This window comes from Leptopilina boulardi, unplaced genomic scaffold, assembly GCF_019393585.1.
Source record: "Leptopilina boulardi isolate dan_hultmark-lab unplaced genomic scaffold, ZJU_Lbou_2.1 LbouV2_70, whole genome shotgun sequence".
Lineage (NCBI taxonomy): Eukaryota > Metazoa > Arthropoda > Insecta > Hymenoptera > Figitidae > Leptopilina > Leptopilina boulardi.
This window is the reverse complement of record NW_026138017.1, coordinates 1031397-1047608: the sequence shown is the minus strand read 5'-3', so window position 1 is coordinate 1047608 and position 16212 is coordinate 1031397. Positions and strand designations below refer to the sequence as shown.

The 16212-nt window shown below is 25.9% G+C and overlaps 2 protein-coding genes across 4 annotated transcripts in view; one reads left to right on the top strand and one right to left on the bottom strand.

Moving 5' to 3' along the window:
• The window catches only part of LOC127290524 (odorant receptor Or2-like), a 169461-nt gene extending 167903 nt beyond the window's left edge, over positions 1–1558 (bottom strand). The window contains exon 1 of the mRNA XM_051319151.1: positions 1412–1558. The gene's annotated coding sequence lies outside the window, so the exon portion shown is untranslated. The remainder of the gene's footprint in view (positions 1–1411) is intronic.
• LOC127290520 (TOX high mobility group box family member 3-like) overlaps positions 1–16212 on the top strand; it is a 228154-nt gene that overhangs the window by 117669 nt on the left and 94273 nt on the right. The window lies entirely within an intron of this gene.

Sequence of the window (16212 nt, the reverse complement as noted above, 5' to 3'; positions counted from 1 at the left end):
TATGTTTGCGAAATATTTGTTAAGATATTTCGCAATTTTCAATGGTAATTCTTTTAAGATTACGTGAAATGTACAATAGTAATTAATATGGCATACCTGATTCAACAAACAATGCGTCAATTAAGTTAAAGTAATTAAGCGGATGTTACTATGGCTCTTTAATTACACCTTGTGTGCCCAATCGTAAATATATATATATATATATATATGTATATAGAAAGACCACCCGAGTGTTGATGTGATGTATAAGTACACATATAATATACACCTGATTTGAGAATTCAGTTCTCATCCTGTTTCCACGATGCAAACACTATATAAGTAATTAGGAACTCGTTTGTCGGCAAACTGTTCGGCAAGATATCGCTTAACACTCGCGATTCACTAAACAACCCCTTTCGTCAACGACTTCGATTAAATTACTTTTTTTTTTTTAATTTTATTTTTCCTCCGTTTTGCACGGAAAATTTAAAAATGAAAGTTTTTAATATATAAATTGCCAAAAATTATACCTAAAAAAATATTCTTATATTCAGAGGAAAATTCCTCTTACAGAATCCTCTTGAATTTTATTCTTAAAACAAGAGTATTACTCTTTAAATGAGAATATTTTCCTCTAATTTCAAGAGGATGGAAACAAAAGGACTATTCTAGAGCATTCCTCTTATATTCAGAATAATCTTTTTAGAATAAAAATTAGAATTAGAATTTAGAATAATCTTCTATGTTTAAAAATATTCCTCTAAATTCTAAGAGGATTTCCCATATCATGCGTGAAAAAGTTTTAATTTCTGTGTGAAAAAAAGGGGAGTATATAGTATATTCTATATATTCTATATATTCTATATATTCTATATATTATATATATTATTATTATTATTATTATTATTATTATTATTATTATTATTATTATATATATTCCTTTTAATTTTATAGATTATATCCATGACATACAAATTAGATGATTGCATTTTTATTATTTTAGAATTCCTTTTAAGATGATATTTTCCTCTTAAAATAATAGTATCCTCTTAAATTAAGAGGAATAATTTTACATAGAGGATAATCCTCTTAAACCTAGAGGACATCCTTTTGCAGCATATACTAAAGGAAAATATGCATTGAAATAAGAGGAATCCTCTTGAAACAAGAGGATTTTTTTTCGGTGTATAATTATAATATAATTATTATATTTATAATTTAATTATAATATTTTATTATATATTTATAATTTAATTATAAAATTTTATTATAAACATTATAATTAAAAAAAAAAATAATAGTTTGGTTTAGAAAACAAATTTTTTTTCCACTACAGCATTTAACAAACTTTTCATAAAACCTTTTCAAAGTTTTTTTTGGTAGAAAAATTAATTTCAAAAATTGTACAATTATTATTTATATCTCTAACCTTAGAATCTGCAACTGATGATAACGTTTGCTGAAAACACACGCGATTTAAAAAAATTTCAAACACTCCCGAAAACGCACGTTTAAATATAATTATAATTGAAAAATTACTAGTTTTTTTAATAAGCGATCGCGATTTTTAAGAATTTCGAACACTCCCGTAAAAAATGATTTAAGTACTAAATTAGAAAAAAAATACTAAAATTTTTTTCGTTTCGCGAATTAAATGATTCGAACACTCTCGAATGCAAAATTAAAAAAAGTGAATTAAAATTTTTAGTAAAATTTACACTCCCGTTAAACTGAACAGGTCAATACACGAATTACAACTGAATAAAGGAATTTTTCAAATCACATTGTTTAATGTCCTTCGTAAGTTTATATCCCCTTTTTGTCCTTTCAATGTAAACACAATCAACTCGGAGCTCCAGGTAATAAAATTTGCAAAATAATTTCGACTTATTTTAAATATTACGTTAATAAATATTTAAATATTTAAATATTTTGAAATAATAAATATTTAAATTATTTATTTTGTAAATAAATATTGCATAGAGGAAATAACTAAATTCAATTATATTTTATTTGTCTCGAAATATTATATTTTTTTGCGCCGTGTAAAATTTTATTTCAATCAGATAAAATTTAAATTTTTAGCTATCAAATTAACTTTTTTTTTAGAAAGAATTTTCTAAATTCTATATTTAGTTTGAATGAAAAAAAAATGGTACATATATTATCTTCATAAATAATAATAATAATATTTTTAAAAGAAAAATATATTATCTTTATGGTAATTTTCAAAATGAAAAAAGTATTTTCCATGATTATATTCCATGGAAAATGAGTTTCCGATGATCGCGTATTAAACTTTTATAACTAAATTTCTTTTTAAATTGCTACAAAAAAGGAAAAAATGTGTTATCATTCTCTTCTTCTTTTTTTTCATGATTTGTGTTGGGACAATCAAAAAGAATTCTTCTTCTTTTTAAAATGTTCTCTCTCTCTCTCTTTCTCTCTTCTTTTTTCTCCAATAAAAAGAGGAACTTTTATATTCAGAGTCTAATTTGAAGTTTAAAAAACTCGCCGAGTTTAAAAACTTCCTTTTCAGCTTCGTGAAATGTGCAAGAAACTATATTGAATGTTAAATTTTTAAAGAAGCAAAGTTATAAAAGCTTGAACAAGAAAAGTTATCGATCTGTTATATTCGTTTGGTAATAAGAAAAAGGTGAAATAAGAAAAGTCTACAACACATTCACCCGCGCGTCTTGATTGTTCTTTTCTGTACAATAAATATATATATATATATATAAAAGGTTTCCGAGGATAATAGCAATCGAAGCAGAATGCAGGCAAATAAAAACAAATAAAATTTGCCCTTGAGGCAAAATAACGATAATCGAGTTACGAGGGATTTTTTTTTACAGAAAAAAAAACAAACCAAAGGGATTGTAATCCGTATGGAAATATTAATCCCCCTTAGGGAATTGGTAGAAAAAAATATTTTCAAAAAAATTTAATTAACTGCCTTTCTCTCTTGATCTCCATTTTTTTTTTTTAGAAATAAAATCAGATTCATCAGGTCACTTTCTCGTCTTTCACTTCTTGTAATCCGTTATAATGTTGAACAATTGCTTGTACTGCTCGATGCATAACATGTCACTCGTTTTTTTTTTTCTAAAATAAATTCCTGTTCCCTATTGCAAAAAATTTATATTCATTAATTAAATGGTGAAAGTATTTTCCATATTGCATTATTTATGTTTTTTTTTCTAAATTCCTGTTATGGATATTCAAAATTCGAAAAATCGTTTCGGTGAAATCTGTAACTTCTTAGTTTCATCCTTTTTTTTTGCACCTAAAAATTTATTAAATTATTTACCGTATTTTTAAAAATTCTATTACGAAAAAATTAAATTATGAAAGGGAGGAACACAGAAAATTAAAAGGCATTAAAATAAGCTTATTATTTTAATCCAATTTTTCTTATTTTAATCCATTTTGGTATTAAAATAAGCAAAATTGGATTAAAATAATAAGCGTTGCAGCTTATTTTAATGCCTTTTAATTTTCTGTGAAACTATCGAAACGTGACGAATTCAATTTGGTTTTTGAATTTAATAGTTGGAAATTATAATTCAAATTGACCGGTTTGATGTTTCCCCTAAAATCGATTATATCTGGCACTGAACACACTTAATCGCAAATCAATTGCAGACAGAATTATTTTACATATATATAACGTGCAGGTGTGATAAACACAAAAAACCCCCTTCGGGCAACTACACATATATGTATATATATATATACCAAACTATAATATCGTTAATGGCATTTTAAGTGGAGACTTCCATAAATTAAAAATACACATTTTGCTCTAGCCCATCATCATATAATATATTATTTGATTCACTGTGATTTAATAAACAAACGCTCCCAATTTTTTTTTTGTTTTTTTTTTGTTTTCACCTATATATAATTAGAAACCATTCGCTTTGACTTTTATTATTGTGAAATTTCCGTCTGATTTAGCTTTTCGACGGTAAAATTTATCACCCAATAAAAGATTTACTCAAACAAATAGAATATCACGAAATTATATGGGCGTTAAAGCTTTTTTTTTTATCGACATCTAATAAAATTCCTCATTTTCAAAATGAGTATAGGGATTAAAATTTTTTAGTAAGACAATATTTTTTCGTCCCCTGATATATATATATATTAAATAACTACTTCGTTTTATTTTATTGCTTAAAACGTGTTAATAAACGAATTGCTTCCATTTTATATTTATATAGACTTTTAATAGTAATTACTTTCTATATAGATAAATTAATAATTAATAATCGTAAAATCTTTGTTAGTATTTTTTTTCATATTTATTTACATTAATTATTCAAAAATTTGTAAATAAACTTAAATTTTTTTGGGGGCAAAAAGAGTTTTTTTTTTATTTAATATTGAAATGAGAGTTTTTTTTATTACGTGTTTGTTTATAAATATATATATACAGGACTTGAAATCGAAATTATTCAAAATGAGTTTATTTTAAGCAGAATAACCTGTTCTCAACTATATATAGATATTATTTTTCAAAGCAAAAACGAGCTTTTTAAGCGTAAACAATATTTCTCCCGCTCCACAAATAAAGTCAGAGTTAATTAAAGATTTAATGAAGATTCAAATTTGAAATTCAATGACTAAATAAATTTATATTGTTTCATATGTACATCTACTTGGGATTGGTTTTTCAAATCACAATATTGGTTTTTTGTTCGAGAACTAAAAAAAAAAAAAAAATTCATTGAAAGAAAAATTAATTAATAAATCAAGATGACATTTATTGAATTTAATTTAAATATTATATTTTCAAAAATTATTTTTAGATTAATTGAAAATTATTATGTAAATTTATGTTTATTTATTGAATTATAAAATGTAAATAAAATTTTGATTTGAATCAAAATAAAATTTATTCCAACCAAATAAAGTTTATTTGCACCAAATAAAATTTATTTGCAACGAAATAAAATTTATTTGCCACTAAATAAAATTTATTTCAACCAAATAAAGATGATTTTAACCAAATAAAATTTATTCGAAAGAGAAAATTTATTTATAACAAATTTAATTAACAAGATGGTTAAAAAAAATTTTTAAATAAAAATATAAAATTTACCGACCTAGAAATCTACCTTACCGACTGACGGCAAAGAAAATTTTTTATATAAAACATTACCGACGTAGAAATCTACTTTACCGACTAACGGGAAAGAAAATTTTTTGGGGGAAAATTTTACATTACCGACGCAGAAATCTACCTTAACGACCGATGGTATCACTTGAAAAAAACTGCTATTTTAAGGATTAAAACTTAATTCGAACCAAGTAAAGTTTATTTTGAACCAAATATATATATTTATTTAGCAGACAGAAAAAAAATTTTCTATTAAATTTAGTGATATGTATGCATCAGTTTGAAACATAACTTGGCAGAAAATCATGAATGACACCCGGAAATTGTAGACGTAAATCTCTAGAATATCACATTTGAGGTCTGAGATCAACAAGTGTTGAAGTGAATGTGTAGGCGGCCTAACCGTTAACTATAGATTGAAGCGTCGTCCACAAGTTGTGGTTTCTACACCCTCGCCCTTAAACTTAAAACACTATACAGCATCCGCAGTGTCGCGCGCATTATAGTCAACAATTGTGGCCACAGGGAATTCAAGTTTTGCTCTTCTCTCTCACTCTCTCTCTCTCTGCCGCGCGAGTTGCTTAATCTGATTCCATTAAAGTGGACCTCGCGAAAAAATGGAATAGCGAGTGTATAGGTGAGACAGGAGCACAAACGAAGCAAGACAAAGAGATAGAATCTGATAAATGACATTGGCTTACCACGCGGTCTGTTACAATAAGAAAAGAAACTTCTGCCGCCGTTGTCGAGACGCGATCCTCCATGCAAATATAATACCCCCTCCCCCCCCAAAAAAAAAGATTCCGGTTAACCCCCTTCTTTTTTTTTTTTTTTTTTTAACAATACCAGACAATTTTTTTTCAAATCACTGATTTTTTTCCCTTTTTTTTCTCTTTTAATTAATTTTTCTCAATTTAGAAGAAAAATTAACAAAAAAAAAAATTGGGATTATGAAAAAAAGTAGAATTTTTGGTTGAATCAACCAACCCACTTGGAACGATTCCCCGGAAAGTGCCCCCTGGAGGTTCTATCAGAATTCTGCCGGAACTTTCAACGTAATTCCGTCGGAATTCCATCGGAGTTCCAAAGAATTTCCGACGGAATTCTAACGGAATTCCGATTCATTTTTTTTCAAAATTTTTAGAGTCCTAATTCTGTCGGAATTCCGTCCTAATTCCGTCGGAATCCAATCGGAAATTCTTTGGAACTCCGATGGAATTCCGACGGAATTACGTTGGAAGTTCCGGCGGAATTCTGATAGAACCTCCAGGGGGCACTTTCCGGGGAATCTTTCCAACTGGGAATTAACAAAAAAAAAAAAACTCCAAATAAGGCGAAAAAGAAATGAAAAGAAAAATAAGTAGAAGAAAAAAAAATAGAAGATTAAAAGGAAAAGACGCGGAAGGATGGGAAAACGAATGGCGAAAAAAGGGAGTCTGCGAACGAAATGTATATATATGTATTATCTACATATAGCGAATAGAAGTTGGTATGTGCAGCTTCATACATCAATCCCGGTTGGGATGATTTACGCGGCGACCATCAATTCAAAAATAACTTGGTAATAACTCCCTTAAAATATTGCTCTCCGTCGACGTGAATATAAGTCGAACGGGGCCGATTAGATTGAGTCGATTCTTGTGAAATAATGGAAAAATCGAGAAGATTTTACCGGAAATAGTTTTTTTTTTCTTTCATTCTTATTTTTCACATTCTTTTTTTATTTAAAAAAAAAATTTATTTCAAACATAAAAATTATTATTATAAAAAATTATTCACGGGAAAAAATATTTACATGGAACATCGAAACGTTTACCAAGTAGTAAATGTTTTACTTGTATACCGCTATTTTAGTAAAACCTTTCGCTGTTTCAGATAATTTTTTTTTTTTAAATAAAAATAATTTAGTTCAAATAAATATTTGATAATAATTTCAGTAACCGATTATTTAAATCAAATAATATTTTTTCACTGTTGTAAAAAATAAAGTTAATCAATTAATTAGAGAAGTTAATAAAAAAATTTAAAAGGTAATGAATTATTCCTATTTACATTTTAAAATATAATAAAAATAAAAAATAATAATAACTTACATTTTTTATGTTAACGTGTCCTATTGCTCTAATAGTGGAACTCACCTGGAAAAATAATAAAATAAATAATTAATAAAAAATATAATTTTTAATTTGCAAAAAAAAAAAATTCTTGAAATATATTACACAATTCCCAATTATATTCTATATTTGAAATATTTTTGCCAAATTATGTTTAAAAATGTATAGAAGAGAATTTATATTTTTTTTTACTGTGAAAGAAATATTAGTAATAAATTTTGATATAGCGATTGCATAAAATAAAAATAGGATATGGCATATATTTATACATATATATAGATAAATTATATATATAGAACAAAGTAACAATGTAGGTGATTATGTATTAAAATTTAGATAGCATTTATGATAATAACGTCCAATTGGATAGCGGAAACGACCTCGACTGTAAAGAGGCAATTTACATGAGAAGGAAAATATGAACGTGTTTTAGAAACATATATATAAACTATATGCTGAAAATTTCGATGAAATTCTTGTTCTAATTTTTTTTTTTTTTCCTCCTCCGAATATTATTCACAATGGCAATTTTATGGAAATAATATATTTTTATATAACCGGGTTAAGAACATTAGATATTTTTTTTTCAAAATCTATTATACAAGTAAAAACCAAAAAAAAGTACAAAAACATGCAAATTTAGAAAAATTATTATTATATTATTATTAATTATTAATTAGTAACAATAATATAATTTTTATCAAGAAAATAATAATTTTAATATAAAATAATATAATAATAATAATATGAAAATAAATGAGTAAAGTTTTCGATATAAAAATGTACAGAGTTATTTTTATTTTTTTTTTATATTGGAAACGTATATATATATGAAATTAGACTCGAGAATTTTATTTATAAATCGAGCAATTTGGGTTAGGATATTTCTTCATCTTCTATCACGGCAGCTTGCGGAAACCTGAACGTAATAAAAACGAAACTTTTTTAATTCCGTTTCTGAACTCAGACGTCACAGACATATCAAATATCAATACTATATACTCTCCGCGAAAGCCAAAGCGTACGACGAGATTCGACAAAAATATTTCACCGAAACGTAACACGATTCGGTTATTGAACATTTTGAAAAGTATGAATTTTAATGAGAAAAATCTCATAAATATTTTATGATTTAAGGACATTATATATCATATATTACAATACATTATTGATTATATATCTTTTTTTTCTGTTTTTTGCAAAAAGGAAAAAATAAATATATAAAAAATTAATATCAATTTATAATATAATTAATTATATTAAATATATTTGTATATTAAATTACAGTAAAATCTTTAGAAATTTAATTTCAATAAACTTTATATATATGAAAATTCCACCTTTGATAAATATTTGTAATTATTACATGTTGATGACATTAACTGGGAAATTGTAGTAATAAAATTATTTGTAATTACAAACATATTAGATTGGCTTCAACTAATTACGAAATTATTTGATATATAACTAATTATACGTGTTCTAAATTACATAATATGCTTTTAATTTATTATTAATTATATTTGTTACCGATCAAAAATAATAATTCTATTATTGTGTAATCATATATTACTCTCGAAATAATTATAACAGTATTTTACTAATGAAACAATGAAAAGTCATTGATTATTAATTGTAAGGGTAGAATATTTATTACTATTTTTATTATTATTATTATTATTATTAATTGTCGATTTTTATTAATTATTACTATCAGTAGGTGAGGGGGATTTCTATGTCGGTAATGATTTATTTTTATTTTACAAAAAAAATTGTTTTACCATCAGTCAGTAAGGTAGATTTCTGTATCGGTAATTTTTTATATTTTTATTTTTCAAAACCTATTTTACCATCAGTCGGTAAAGTAGATTTCTAAGTCGGTAATTTTTTATATTTTCATTTTTCAAAACCTATTTTATCATCAATCGGTAAAGTTGATTTCTAGGTCGCTAATTTTTTATATTTTCATTTTTCAAAACCTTTTTTACCATCAATCGGTAAAGTAGATTTCTAGGTCGGTAATTTTTATATTTTCATTCTTCAAAACCTATTCTACCATCAATCGGTAAAGTAGATTTCTAGGTCGGTAATTTTTATATTTGCATTTTTCAAAACCTGTTCTACCATCAATCGGTAAAGTAGATTTCTAGGTCGGTAATTTTTATATTTTCATTTTTCAAAACCTTTTTTACCAACAATCGGTAAAGTAGATTTCTAGGTCGGTAATTTTTATATTTTCATTCTTCAAAACCTATTCTACCATCAATCGGTAAAGTAGATTACTAGGTCGGTAATTTTTATATTTGCATTTTTCAAAACCTGTTCTACCATCAATCGGCAAAGTAGATTTCTAGGTCGGTAATTTTTATATTTTCATTCTTCAAAACCTGTTCTACCATCAATCGGTAAAGTAGATTCCTAGGTTTCATTTTTCAAAACCTATTTTACCATCAGTCGGTAAAGTAGATTTCTAGGTCGGTAATTTTTTTATATTTAAATTTTTTAAAAGTTTTAACATCTTGTTAATTTTTTAACCATCTAAATAATTATAAATTATGTTAAAATTCTGTTTTACTATTTTTTCATTCCTATGAATTTTTTTTTTTTATTGAATATATATTCTATTTCGTTTTGATATATAATAATATTGAGAAAAAAAAGTTATATATTCAAAAGCAAAATATCGAACCTGTCGATTAAACTCACTTTTGTTGGTAAAAAGTGAAGAGGGTGGTGGAGGAGGGGGTGGCGGGGGGCAGAAAAAAAGAGGAAGGAAAAAAATAAAAGTAGAACATTTATCCACCCTTCGCCTGTGTAACGATAAATATTACTTTCTGACATTTTTCAAACGGAAAACTCGTTTAAAAGCGTCGTAAATACACTGGGAGACTGAAGTAATCTACGGTGTAAAACATATAGTCTCTCTGAGAATGTAATATAGAGTCCAATAAAACAGCTCTTTTCATATTCTTTCAATAAGAATATATCTTTAACCCATAGTATATAGAGAGAAATGCCCCCCAGCAAAGAATAATAAGAACATATTAAAACTCCTATTAAATGTGAGGATAACTGCTAATAACATTATAAATCCTAATGGAACTTCCAAGTCAAAATAACAACTCTAAATTTATCCCTTCATTTTTTTTTTTTTTTTTTTTTTTAATAATAATAAATTCAAAAATTATAATAAATAATCGAATACAAAAATGAATTATTCAATATGTTTTAAATTAAATTATTAAAATAATATTAAAAACATAAAAAAAGAAATTAATTATAAAAACTTTTTTTATTAAAACTAATTTTAATTCCAAAAATGTTTCAAAAAAATTAACTGTTACAATTCAAATTTTTCCTTGAGAGGTTTTTTTTAATTAAAATAAAAGATTGAAAAGAACGAAAAATAAATTTAATTTAAATAAATGTATATTTAATAAAAAAAAAATGTTTTTTGATGAAAAAAATTTTTTTCCACGAAAGAAGAAGAAAAAGAAAAACGAAAATTTCAATTGGGAATTCATTGCGAGTTTAAAACTTATCTGAAATTGAAAGGTGAAATTACAAACTTGAAATTGAATATAACCAGATGAATTATTCTTCTTCGTCTTGTTGAATTTCAAATTGAAGTTTGCAAGAATCTTGAAACAGTGTAACAGCCAACAGTATATAGTATATATGTATACATATATATATATATATATATATATTGAATGGGCGCCACACACAAGCAAAAGACGGAAAAAGTTTCTTCGTTTCATTAAGTCGTCAAAAGCCGCAAGCGGAACAATGGCTTTTCAAAATGGGAAAAGTTCACTTGTGCCTTATTCCAACCATTTCAGCTGGATTTTTCTCCTATTCTTTTCTTGATATGACGCTTGAAATAGTGGGATTTTAAAACAAAAGGAAAAATCTAAAGAGAGTATAACTTTGATCTTCACTTTTATATTCTTTTATATTTACGATATATTTCACTTTTTAATTAAGCAATTTTTCATACTTCACTCCCCCTATTTTTTTTCTTTTTTTTTTTTCTTACACCTGAGCAAAACATTATTTATTCGTTATTAATTAAAAGTTTTCAAAATTTATTCCTTGTTAATTAAAAGTTTAAAGTAAAACAGACATGAAATTTAAATTTATCGTAATTAAATTTTTAAAATTGAAATTTTTTTTTAAATTTATTCTTATAAAAAGAAAATATAACTTCCCCCCCTTTTTTTTTTTGATAATTATGAAAAATTTTATTTAGTTTAGCTTTTTAGGAGAAAGGAATTATTATTTGGCAAAGATTCATTTCATAAATCAAGAAAAGAAAAATTCACAAATTTTTTAATTTTTAAGTAGAAAAAGTCAAGTCAGACAAGATTTAGCTTTTAAGTAGAAAAAGCTTTTAATATATCAGACGCATAAATTCCCTTGTTTTTTATTTCAGAAAAAAAATATTTATGAAAAATCGACAATTAGAAAAAAATTAGTTTTTTTTTTCTATTAAATAAATTATAAAATATATTCTATTTATAAAAATAGAAATTTTAGTAAACCGTTTTATTAGGAGGAATTAAAATTTTAAAAAATAGGGAAAAAAAAATTTCATTTTAAGTGCAAAAATTTCGTAATACGTTGACATAGACTGATTCTCACTTAAGCGGAATGTTGACCGCGTTTATCTGAGTTATTTATATACATATAGAATGTGTATGATTCAGACACTATGATTTATGATCACTGTTTAAACACACTAACACAATGTATCTGTCCAAAATAATTTATTCCAAAATTATAACACAAATTGTCAAAATTTATGATCCCTCTAATTAACAATTATTAAATTCCCATTTTCCATCGTTAATTATATAAATTATTTATATTAATTAATTATATTTAGAAATTAATTAATTTTAATATTTTTATTATTAAAAATATTTTTCCAATTTAATATAATATTTGAAACATATTTTAGAATTTATATTTTTTCTCTCGATGCAATGAAATGGAATTAAAATTTTTATCTCTCTTTTTTCGAATGAAAATCTCTGTCTCTTTTAAAAAAAAAAATCAATGACATTTTCCCTCCACGTTAGCAAAGAAACTGATTGGTAATGCCAATAATTTAAAAATCCTGAACTTTCTCTTATAAAGTAAATATATATATATATATATACATTTCCTGGAAAAATCAAGCAGATTTTATGAAATATTCATTTTACAACTTTGAAAATTTAATTCGAAAACTAATTTGTTTTGTCACATACCATCGTTTTTATTATGCAAATTTATGTAAATCGATACTTTTAAGGCTGCCAACCTTGTTGTATAGGTCGTTAAGAATATTATTTATTCCAATATATATACGTATATAAAAGTCATTTTCATTAATAAAAATGCAAAAAAAAAAAAAATTTAATTCAGTAAAAGAATAAACTAAATAAATGAGTATAAAAATTAAAAAAAAATTTATTTAAAAAAAAAACAAAACAATTCTGATTTTCAAAATAATTTAACGCAATTAAATGATAAATAAAAAAAATTATTTAGAGTGCATTAAAGAATAAATAAATTTAAATTTTAGAGTGAATAAAAGAAATCGTAGAATGAAAAAAAAAAGAGTTGAAGTGAATGCACTTGTCCTTCATTAATCAAGACTGCATAAATATATATATATATATATGAAAACACACATTCTCAGCGTTCTTTTTCTCGAATTTCTGTTAATTAGGAGTGAATAAGGATGTTGCTAGTTTGCCCTCTTTTCAATATGAAGCTTATTTTTTTCAAAAAAAAAAAAAAAAAAAAGAGAGAAAAGAAAAAAAACCTCTCAGTATAAGTATATCAACCTAAACAAGTAATATATAGCTCATGAGGAGGTAAAGAGTATGCCTTGATTGTTTCCTGTGAATAACGTTCCTTTCTGTCGAATACCTGTTAATTAACATGCTATACGACTTCTTTTTTCTACATATATAATGAAACTCAATAGAGTCCATTTGGCTTGGCTAACTTTGGCAGACTTTTCTCTCTCTCTCTCTCTCTCTCTCCCTCTCTCGTCATTCTGTCAACGTGAAATTCACTTTGTATATATAATATATACAAGTATAAACTTTCAATAGTTTCCTTGAAACTGTCAGCCAACGACATTTACTCCAAAGACTTGACTATTAATTTATTTCCCTTTACATCATTGTATAGACGTGATTAATACTTCTTTATATATATAATTATAATTCTCATGTGAAATTCCCTTCTCTATATAATTAGATCTCTTGAGATTTCCCGCCAAGTGTAAAAATGACTTTTTTTTCTAAGTTTAAGCAATCAATTCACATTTGAGAATTAATATTGTAATAATGAATTCAATCGTTTTACGTAAATGGCGACAAAGGGTAACAAAAAAAAATTGTACGAAGTACTAAAACAGCCAATTTTACGCCCTAGGATACAAAAACGGATTTTTTTGCTCTAGAGGGATTAAAATACTATTTTTTTTGTCCCTAGGGAGTAAAATTCCCCTTTTCTTTCCTAGGGAGTAAAATGCGATCTTTTCCAGAGGGATAAAATGACCTATTTTAAACCTAGGGTGTAAAATAATGTATTTTGCTTCTAGTAGGTAAAATGCAATCTTTTCTGTTACTATAGAGGGATAAAATAATCTATTTTAGCCCTAGGGAGTAAAATTCCCCTTTTCTTTCCCGAGGAGTAAAACAATCAATTTTACGCTCTAGGATACAAAAACAGATTTTTTTGCTGTAGAGGGAGTAAAATTTTTTTTTGTTTTCTTTGCTTTTGACTTGATTAAAAATTGTATTTAATGCAAGTTCACACCTCCTGCGTTAATGGGCAAACTACTGACCTAGTTATGAAAATATAAACGTTGTAAACACTCAGCATGATGTCCAGTACTATTTATATGCTTGTAGAGTCGCAAACATCAGAGTGTTCTCTCTCTCTCTCTCTCTCTCTCTCTCTCTCTCTCTCTCTCTCTCTCTCTCTGTCTCTCTCTGTCTACAAGTGCAAGTGAATATTCTCTCTCTAAAAGCTTACATTCTCTCTCTCTCTTCCTCGTTTTCATGGACCACTGGGTACCCAGTTACCCACTGTGTTCCTTCCAGCATCTCAGCATTCAACTATGCGTGATCATAAAGCCTACGCTCTCGGGGAATATTGTAGTTGGATGCAAGCACCTGTTTGGTCCACACCTCTCTTCTCTCTACATATATATGTGTATGTACAAAACATACAAACAAATTCACGACCCACGTGGTCTGCTCCTTTATATATATATACATATACATATGCTAATGTGCACTTATGTGTGAAATAATCTCTGTTTGGTACAACCTGAACGACCAGTTTTCAGGATGTTTAACGAAATTGATTTAAAAATAATTAGTTAAATGATTTTTTATCACATCATTGAAATAACGTTATTTAGTTATTTGAAACACATATTTAAATTTAATTTAAACCTACTAGGACCAGAAAAAAGATACTTTTACTCCCTAGGGTTAAAATAGGTTATTTCAACCCTCTAGTAACAGAAAAGATCTCACTTTTTTCTACTAGGAGCCAAATAAGTTATTTTACTCCCTAGAAAAGAAAACGGTAATTTTACTCCCTAGGGCTAAAACAGATTATTTCGACCCTCTAGTAACAGAAAAGATCGCATTTTACCTACTAGGAGCCAAATAGGTTATTTTACTCCCTAGGAAAGAAAAGGGAAATTTTACTCTCTAGGAGCCAAATAGGTTATTTTACTCCCTAGAAAAGAAAATGGTAATTTTACTCCCTAGGGCTAAAACAGATTATTTCGACCCTCTAGTAACAGAAAATATCGCAAATACCTACTAGGAGCCAAATAGGTTATTTTACTCCCTAGGAAAAAAAGGGAAATTTTACTCTCTAGGGTTAAAATAGATTATTTTACTCCCTAGAAAAGAAAATGGTAATTTTACTCCCTAGGGCTAAAATAGATTATTTCAACCGTTTAGTAACAGAAAAGATCTCACTTTTTTCTACTAGGAGCCAAATAAGTTATTTTACTCCCTAGGAAAGAAAAGGGAAATTTTACTCTCTAGGGCTAAAATAGATTATTTTACTCCCTAAAAAAGAAAATGGTAATTTTACTCCCTAGGGCTAAAATAGATTATTTTATCCCTCTAGAAAAAATCGCATTTTATTCCCTAGGAAAGAAAAGAGGAATTTTACTCCGTAGGGACAAAAAAAAAATATTATTTTTTCCAATAAATTTTAATTGAAATATTTATGTTGAAATTTGTTTTCGATGTCAAAAATAAACAACTCTTATTTAGACAATGTGAAAAAGATTCTCACGTTATCAAATGTTTTAATTACTATTATTTAATATTTATAATAATTAAAGAAAATATTAAAATTTATTGTATGAATATTAAAAAAATAGATAGGTATATGTATTTATTTCATATGCAATTATTTTTATTTTCAATTTATTCGAAAATCTATTAATTGTTCTCTCATATATATATATGAATATATTTATATATTTTATGATTCTTTGTATATATTTATATGCATACACACACGCACATAGTTGTGCTATAATAAAATTGGTGTATAGTTCGCTCCAACTACTTAGCTTGTAATAAATGCCATTGATATTTTATTAGTTGGGATAACTATTTTATTAGGTGATGCAACTATCTAAATAGTCAACTTTAGCCAATAAAATAGTTATCGCAATCAATAAAATATATATATAAGCCACAGGAATTTCATTTTCTTATTAAATATTTCTATATATACAATATGAGCAAAAAATAATTCATTTATTAAATTCCTAATATATAAAATAAGTAAAAAAATATTTATATCGAATAATAAACGAAATAGTATTTGCAATTTTTTATTATTAAATGTTGAAAATGAAAAAACTTTTGATCGATCTCAATTTACAGAGACAGATCGGATTTTTTTTTTTTTTTTTTTATTTTTCGATTCGTGTGTTGTAAAAAA